Genomic DNA, 10016 nt, shown 5'->3' on the forward strand with positions numbered 1-10016 from the left:
GCCTTTATAGACAGAGTTTCTTGCGTAAACAAAACACTGTCCTTATTCATACAACAAGATCTTTATTTACCCTTGCAAGATTTGACCAATAGGCACTGATTTATTAAAAAAAAAAACGCCACCAAAAAAGGGCACTTCGGAGTGTACGGAAAAAAGGGCATGTGCTATGCATAGGTTGAGCCCTACCTGTGCACGTGCATATACATACATAAGAAAGCAGTAATCTAACTATACATATAATATAGATAATGGACTATACATACACATAACCTAAGACAGACTGTACAAGTAGGCTACTTTACATAATAATTGTACACAATTTGCAAAAGAGGTATTTAAGGGTAAGAAGCAAATATGATTTGTGGTGCCTTCGCAGTAAACATTTGTTATCTTAAGTCCTTGTAACAGGGCGTGTTTAAAAGTGAAAAAAAGAAAGGGGTTGGTGCTACAGACAGGAAAGAGTGTGTTACTACAGGTAGTTTGTCCAGCCTACTCACCTGTGTGTAGCACACTCAGAATTGCACAAGGTTAAAACTAGATGCATCTGGCTGCCCATGCAGTTTGTAATTAATCAGAATCAGAAGAATCAGAAAGAGCTTCATTACCTGGTGTTTGTTTTGGTGACAGAAGCTCCACAGCACAACAGAATGACAGTGACAAGACACAGATAATAAAAGAATAATAAGTAAAAAGGAAAGAACACTATACAAAAAATGTACAAAATGTACAAAAATATATTTAAAGAATAAAATACACAATATACAAAATGGACAACAGATGGTTTTTGTGTGTACAGGTATGTTTTGTACAAAAGTCTCAGAAAGCATTAGATATGTTCATTTTTGTTTAAGAACCTGAACTGTAAAATCTGAACTGTGTTAACTGGCCTTTTCCAGAAATAGTTAAATGTTTATTGAAAGAAAACACTTGCCATGCCATAATAATATAAGTTGTTGTGATTTAAAACAGATTTTCTTTATATGAGTTGAATCATGTACAACATCAACATGACGTGTGGAGAGATTGAGACTGATGGCAGGTTTAAATACAAACTTCATCCTGATTTACTGAATCACACCAATAATCCAGACTGTGATCAGAGCTGGTATTCACAGGTCAGTGTGTTTCTGTCCTCAAAATACACAATCATTTGGTCAGATACATTAATTCATCCTCTTTTGTTTTATTTGTTCAGGACGGGCGTCTGATAGCAGATCCATCAGATCCTCAGAAACGGATTGATCCTGTGATTTCTGTCTCATCTGATCGTCTCGTCACTTCCTACTGTGTGGATGAACTTCATCATGAGATCATCTGTCATTCTGATGGAGTAAATCCATTTAATCTCTCTCAATATTTATGTTTTAATTATAAATCATTGGTGCTGCAGTTCATCAGGACATTAAACACAAACTCATACAGTAATTAGATTCATGAATGCTATTAATGCTTCTCTAATGCTTTTTTCTTTCTTTTCAGTTGAGATATGACACCACATTCAGAGGTGAGAGACAAACTTCAACTATCAGCATGATGTTTATGATGGACTGATGATCTCTAATTTTAACAGTAAAACACATCAGTCTGTCCTGATTGAGATCAAACTCTGTGTTGAATTTAATCTTCTCTGAAGTGAATCGTGATGAATCTGGATGTGTTTTTCAGCGTTTAATGACTCCATCAGCGGATCGACACAAACTGCAGAATCAAGTGAGTTCAGCTGATGATTGACAGTCCATCAGATAATTTTATTGTGGTGTTGTTTGTATGGATCAGCTGATTTTCTATTGTAAATCCTGTGTAGATCAGTTGTGCTGGATTTCTGCCCCGATCTTTATTGTTTTTCTGGGTTTGATCTGTTTCTTGCTGCGTAAAAGGATCTTCAGGTGAGTCACGAGTCGAGTAATTGTGTGTCATAAAGTCATAAAAAATCAGTAATCAGTAGTCTAAACTACAAAATAGGGATGCACCGATACCAATACTGATGTCGGTATCGACCCGATACTGAGCTCCTGTAGTTGTACTCGTAAAAATGCCCCGATACCAACCGCCGATACCACACAGCATGTGACAAGTAATCAAGCAAATAAACACCTACAACAGAACAGCAGACAGTAGAATGGAGTCATTAGAGATTAAGAATGTCTAGGAAGTATATGTATTCATTTAACATAATGTTAAACATTCAGTATTAACGCCTGTATAGCTGGTGCGAACTGATAAGCAAAGCACGCAGAGTGGATTAAGCGCGGCGGCGGAAGTGTGCGGGATTGTCGAGTTAAGATCCCGCACTGACATCACTGGAAAGTTTGTAGTTCGGTCGGATATGTCAGAAACAAGTAATAAAGCAATGCACACGTTTTTAACGGTAGGGAGAGAGAGAGAGAGAGAGAGAGAGAGCGCACTTCCGTTGCGTGATCTTTATTGATGTTCGCTCACTTAGCACACGCATCATTTGGATTAAAACTAATTCGTGAATATAAAACAGCTAGACTGTCATTCTGCAATAATACGTTGCGCATGTTTTGCTTGCTTCATGAGTGTTTCTGAATTAAATGAGTCGCTTTGGATTATAGCCCAAATAGCAGCATGTTTCAGATGAAAAAAAAAAAAAAAAATGCGACATATATTTCTGAAAATATCAGAGTTAGGAGATTCATAACGAGTGGTTCCCTGCATTATTACAACAAAATGCGTGATTACACTATGGACCGTTGTAGTGGAGCAGTTTAATGCTATTACATTAAAGATGATGTACCAGAGAGAGAGAAAAATCAACAGTGAAAGTAACAAAATACATTTTAATGGGCATAATTAAGTGTAAAAAATACCTAAGGGATATATAGTCAAAGCAAAAAAATTATTCAGACACCAGATATAATATTTTATTTTATTATTATTATTATTATTATTATTATTATTTTTATTTACTAGTGGGTGCAGGACAGTTTATTTGTGTAAGTGAGGATGACAAAATAAAGTAAACTGTGACATCTTATACCCCAAAATTCTGCATACAGTGGATTACCAGTAAAATTGTTAATTTGGGACCAAAAAGTATAAATTCAGGTTTGCAGGAGGCTGTCATTGAGGCTAAGGGTGGCCTGACAAAGTACTGATAGTTGTGTAAATATTGCAACTGTTCGCGCACTGTGCATAAAACAGACTGTCATGGGACTCCTCCTCTTTAGTAACTTCATCATCCGATCCTTCATCTCTGGGTGTGAAATAGCACACGATGTGAAATAACATCGTTTAGGGCACTGACATCACCAAGACTGAGCAGATTGAGACGAGTAAGATCAGTTAAGTGAGCAGCTTCAGTACTTTAGATGGCGTTGTTGGGCTCCGCCATCTCGCGATATTAAAAAAAAATAATAATAATACAACTTTGAGTGCTGTAGTTTACACAGGACTGGCGGAGAATGAGAATTGATATGCCTTTACTAAACATGTTGCGTGCTTTATTTTGATAGATTAATTGTTTTTGTGGTGTTAAGAGAAAGCACCTCAGCAGTGCGTTCTTAACATAAGAGCAACACAGTCATTTCTGCTTGCAGCAATTAATTGCTATTTTGCAAAACATTTTCAGAGATGATAGACAAGATGTAATAGAATAACAATTTAATGAAAAAAAAAAAAAAAAAAAGATATATATTCGACCTATTTTTCGAATTTCCTGAAAACATCCCAGCGCGACATCCAACGAGTTTTCCCAGATCACATCGCATATCCTTTTAGTTTCTGTACCCAATATTATACAAATTGACCGGTAAATTAAAAAATATCGGTACAGGTACTCAGAATCGGCAAGTATCAAAAATAAAAGTATCATATGGGGCGAGTAAAAGTGGTATTGGTGCATCCCTACTATAAAATCTCTGTCAATAAATAGATACTTGGATGAATATAGCAGTATTGAATAATCAGTGTCAATCTGTTGTCAGATGTTTTGAGAGCGTCTGTCAGCGTAAGGATCCCGAAAACAAGTGAGTGAATCAAGCTGAGAGAAAGATTTGTGTTTTATTTTAAATCACATCAACACTAAAGTTTCATTTGAGACTCTATGAATCTGAATATGCTGAAACTAAATCTGTTTCTCTCAGGGATCCTGAACCTGGTGTCCAAATAAAGCTCAGATCCAATCAGTCTGATTTACTGAATCAATCTGAATCTGAGCAGATCAACGGTTCTGTGTCCAGAGGATGAGCTTCATCATCAACATCAGCATCATCTTCATCACCACAGTCATTTACTCAAACTCATGCTCCTCAGGAAAGAGATTTTTGCTTCCTTCTGAGCTTCTCAACTCTTACTTATTCTCATTCATCTGCATCTTTCTTTTAAAACTGTGAATTCCAGCTTTATCTTTCTTCTTTAAAGTTCACTGAATGCATTCCTTTTATACTTGTTTTTTTATTTTATTATTAATTTTTTTATTATTATTATTGTGATGGCTATTAATTTGAGATGATTCTGATTTCCCCTTTTTACCTTATAGTGTTTCTTATAAGTCATTAAAGCATTGTTTTTGTGAGTAAATAAATGGCTTGTAAATAGTTCTTCACATTTGTGCTGTTTCACACAATTTAATAATTCAGGATCCAAAAAAAAAAACAAAAACAAAAACAAAAAAAAATTCAAAAATTCAAAAATAAGCAGAAGCGTGAGGCATTATGTTTGTTCCACATTGCATTTATGCTCTAGTAGAAGACCTGTACTTTTTGTAAGGAAATTTTACGATTTGTGCCAGATTTATTGGTTTTATTGACAGACAAAAATGTGTTATTTTATCACCTTTCCCTTTCATTTTCAATGTGGGGTCCATTTGAACCTCGAATACTATGAACGTGTCTTTTTTTACACACCTTTAGAACAATCAAAATCAAGCCTAGTTTGTTTTATGGGAAGATTTATGGGAAGTTTGCCAACTCTTTTATACGATGTATTTGAAATTAGTTAAATCCAAGGCCCTTAGATTTTGCATATATTTATATTCTTTGGTGGTTTTCGTAATTGTTTTTTTTTCCCTGCCCATTGTGATTCTTTTTCTGAACATCTTTTTCTGTTGGTTCTAAATTTGGTTCATAACACTAATTGGACAAACTGCAGTAACCTGTTAAGAGTGGGAGGGTGGTTCACTTTCAAAGGTTGGGTCTAAGACACTTGACCTGCAATGGTTTTGTGGTTTAAAGCAGCTTCCTTTATTTTCAGCTTTGTATAATGTCTCTATGGGCTTGTGTGTATGTGAGTAACCAGAGATGGATTATGATGCAGCGGTACCCTGGGCACGGTCCGATTAAAGTCTCTAAAATATATTCTCAAATATAAGTAAATACATTTTGCACCTTTAGGAATCATGTTAGTTGATTTATAATGGGCTATGGGAAAAGTAGCTTAATATTAGTGTAATCTATTAATTAGCCTAGGCATAAACCTATCATTTATTTGAACCAGATATTTGTGTCATGTCATAAAATATTTTTATTAATACAACTTTGTATTTAACATACATTTACTATAAACATTGCAAGTTTTTTGTAGAAGACAAAGTACTTTTATATGTATTATACACAGTATGTTATTTGATTTAATAAACACTCTTAAAAATATAGGTGCTTTAAAAGGTTCTTCACAGCGATGCCATAGAAGAACCAATTTTGGTTCCACAAAGAACTGTTCACTCAATGTTTCTTTAAAGAACCGACTCTTACTTTTTATGATCTGAAGAACCTTTTACCACAACAATACTTTTTTTACTTTTTTGGAACAGAAAGGTTCTTCAGATGTTAAAGATTATTTTTTTGGTTTTTTTTTTATTTGGTTCAAAAACATTTTTTGTTATGCTGGTTGAAAGACTCTTCACATGCTGATACACCAGCAAGCACAAGTCCTGTATCTAAAATAGACACACAATCATAAACAATTAATGAGGAAACAAGGAGACAACACTGATGCACCAACATCAGAAATCACAACGTGCTTTGACCAAGAATTTATCACATTTTATTTTAGTAACATTTCTCTATAGTAATTGTCGGGCCTTTACTTTTAATAGAAAGCATATACAATGTATGTATATTGGCCTTAAGCTTGTTAATGAAGTCGGTTTGACTGTCAGTTATTCATTTGACATGTATTCATTTGGCAGGTTATATTGTTAATATGGAGTCAAATATGTTGACTTAGGCCGTTTCTTTGTTTTTATGTGGTAAATATCAGTGCTCTGTCAGTTTCGGATCAAGTGTAAGTTGTGGTTAACTTAGTTTTAATAACCCCTACCCCCACAAAAAACACACTGCTGTGCCTCATATTTTATACCACAGTTTCAACAAAGTTACGCCACTGAAACGAAAATAAGAACTGTCTTTTCATGAGCTCTTCTGCCCTCTGTGATATTGAGTCTGCATATTTCAAGCATAGGGGAACTGGGTGGACTGGGAAATGGGTTAGTTTAGCGTTTTAGATATTTGTGAAGCACTACTCCACATCCAGCAGCTTCAGGACGACTATCTTTCATGCAGCTTTCATCTCCCATCACTTATTATTTTGCCCAAGTGTAATATTCTGTGAGACAACAGAATGTGGAGGCAGAGGAAGGTATTTAAAGTTTCTTTATTTTACAGATGTCGTTTTACAACACGAGCTGGGACCGACTAGGGCAACAACAACTGCGCACTTCTGAACTCCGTACGGATCACTCTCTGTTATATTAGTGTAGACCTCTAGTGGTCATATTCATAATGACATAACACTTAATACTTCACTACAACAAGGATCCACTTAAGGTTTGAAATATGTTTAATACATATGTGTCTTCAATATAAAAATATGTGTTTAACAAAAAAAAAAAAAAAAATAAATCTGTGACCCTTTAATCCAGACAGTGGTGCTCGATATGAAAAACTGCTGTGATAAAATCCTGATTTTATTAGAATATGTGTCAGCTCTATTTTTGTAGCTCATTCATGATTCCTCTCTCTAAATTAAGTAGATGTTTAATGTCCTCTGTGCAAGGTGTACCGAAAAAATGTCTGCTTAAACTATGTGATGTCCTTTATATATATATAATAACATCACATAAATACGTATAAATGTTCATGGAGGAGAAGAAATGTACAATATAAAGTAAAATAACGTGCAACCCTTTTGACTCAATGCTTCAAATTGGACTGAAATCGTTATTTGTCCTTATTTCTTGGAACCCGTTATATTTAGAGGTGAGAGAAACACTTCAGTAAAACACATCAGTGTGTCCTGATTGAGATCAAACTCTGTGTTGAACTGAATCTTCTGTGAATCTTCAAGTGAATCATGATGATTGTGTTTGTGTTTTTCAGTGTCTGATTATTCACTAATAAAACACTGCACATCTGACTCACACGCAATAAACTTTCAATCTTTTCTCTTATATTGACTCATATTTGTGATCATTGATCTCCAAATGTGACTCCAGATCTCCAACATTCAGGTAAAACATTAAGAAAGTGACATCTGTGGTTTTCGTTCCTGATATTATTTTCATAATTTTTGAAAATAAATCAGCTGATTTCATTGGTTCATTTCTTTATTCATTTGTTCAGTTGATCTGCTGATTGTATTTTCTATCTCTTGTACAGATCACTTCTGGTGGCTTTTAGCTGTTTTCATCATTGCTCTTCTCATCATCATCTTGATCTGTTTGATGAAGCGTAAAAGGATCTTCAGGTGAGTCCTGATCAATCTTAAAGAATCATATACTGAATCTATCAGTCTGAATAAACTCTGTGCTGAACGTGATAATATGTAATAATCAGATTCAATCTGTTGTCAGATGTTTTCAGAGGTTAATCTTTCAGCGTGACAGTGATGATTCGGAAAACAGGTGAGTGATTTCTGTGGATGAACAACACTAAGATCATGGGTTTGATTCACACAGAATGAATGAATGAATCAAATGAGCTCTTTGATAGCAGTGAGAGTCATTCAGATAAATGAATAAATGTAATGGAGTGAATCACTTGAACATTGAAGAGGTGAAACAGGCAGATGTTGTTTTAATCTTCACACAGATCTGATGAGAATGAATCTTCATCTGCTGTAAATGAATCTTTGGCTCTGTGAATCTTCATCTGCTGACAGTGATTGTGTTTCTCTCAGGGATCCTGAAGCTGCTGTTCAAATGAAGCTCAGATCTGATGCTCCTGATTCACTGAATCAATCTGAATCCATCTGAAACTTACATATAATTAGCCGGAGTATAGTAATGCATATTTGGCGTGCTGTCCGGGGATGGGCTCCGAGCTCGGGAATGGCCCGAACCCAGAGAACCCCTAGATGTAGTGAGAACTCGTGTGAGGAGTGAGGAGATGGGGTGGTGGTGGGATGCTGAAAAACCATCAAATGGATAGAGGCAAGTTCAGCTGTCCTTAAATTGTAGCGTTGATTAACTTGAGTGAACTCCTCTTGTGGTAATTAGGCTAGGTATCTGACGCGCTCCTCCCGAACCTTGTTAATAAAACATCATTTCATGAGTTAACGCTTACATATAATTAGCCGGAGTATAGTAATGCATATTTGGCGTGCTGTCCGGGGAAGGGCTCCGAGCTCGGGAATGGCCCGAACCCAGAGAACCCCCAAAAAAGCAATAGAGTGGAGGACAGCCGCCGGACTGAAGACCCCCACAAAATAGGCGCTAAGATCTGGCGGAGGCTGACGATCGAGAAGTCGCCTGGTTGGCAGGCCGGAGGAGCCTACATACTCCCGTTTTGAGGCTACGGATGGGTAGGCCCTGCCGCCTACTGATGTTAGAATGCGTGGTTTGGGGCGCCCAGTCAGGAGGACTCTCGAGACATCCAATGGGAGATCAAGACTCATAGCATCGTTTACAACCGCATCAGGGATCGTTTGAACTGTATTTGGAAGTTCAAAATTGGGGCACCATATCAGTCCATTATATGGAGAAAAATCATGAAACGTTGTCCTCAAAAAACATAATTTCTTTATGATTGAAGACAGAAAGACATGAACATCTTGGATGACAAGGGGGTGAGTACATTATCTGTAAATTGTTGTGAACCCCCAAAAAAGCAATAGAGTGGAGGACAGCCGCCGGACTGAAGACCCCCCCAAAATAGGCGCTAAGATCTGGCGGAGGCTGACGATCGAGAAGTCGCCTGGTTGGCAGGCCGGAGGAGCCTACATACTCCCGTTTTGAGGCTACGGATGGGTAGGCCCTGCCGCCTACTGATGTTAGAATGCGTGGTTTGGGGCGCCCAGTCAGGAGGACTCTCGAGACATCCAATGGGAGATCAAGACTCATAGCATCGGATGGGTGGGCCTCGCTTGTGGGCAGCAAGTATGGAGGTCTGACCGGGAGGGCTCTCACCGGGCAGGCTAGAAGGAAGGAAAGGAACAACCGCCTGGGAGGGCTCTTAAGGCAACTGCTGGGAGATCAAGACTCCAGGCATTGCACCAGGTGGGGGGGAAGAGATGTGGAGTTTGCCCCATCAGGCAAGGAGGGAGGAAAGCAAACCCGCCTGGGAGGGCTCACGTGGCAACTGCTGGGAGATCAAGACTCCAGGCATTGCACCAGGCGGGGGGAAGAGATGTGGAGTTTGGCCTGCCAGGCAAGGACGGACAAAGGCAAACCCGCCTGGGAGCGCTCTCGCAGCGACTGATGGGAGATCAAGACTCAGGGCGTCGCAACAGGCGGGGGAAGAGATGTGGAGTTTGGCCCACCGAGCAGGGAGGGAGAAAGGCAAACCCGCCTGGGAGGGCTCTCGTGGCAACTGATGGGAGATCAAGACTCCGGGCGTGGCACCAGGCGGGGGGGAAGAGACGTGGGAAGATTACTTTACATGGTTTGTCAGCCAATGAGGGTTTGGTGAGCTTCTTTTTATGTGGGACTGGTTAGTTCTGGATTAGCTTTGGAAGGCTTCAGTTGACCATCTTCCTAAGGTTTTGATGTGCTGTTTGGAGAGGCCGTTCTGGGCTGCTGATGTTGCTGCCCCAACGCGAAAAGCGTGGCTGGAGAA

This window comes from Labeo rohita, unplaced genomic scaffold (genome assembly GCF_022985175.1).
Source record: "Labeo rohita strain BAU-BD-2019 unplaced genomic scaffold, IGBB_LRoh.1.0 scaffold_226, whole genome shotgun sequence".
Classification (NCBI taxonomy): domain Eukaryota; kingdom Metazoa; phylum Chordata; class Actinopteri; order Cypriniformes; family Cyprinidae; genus Labeo; species Labeo rohita.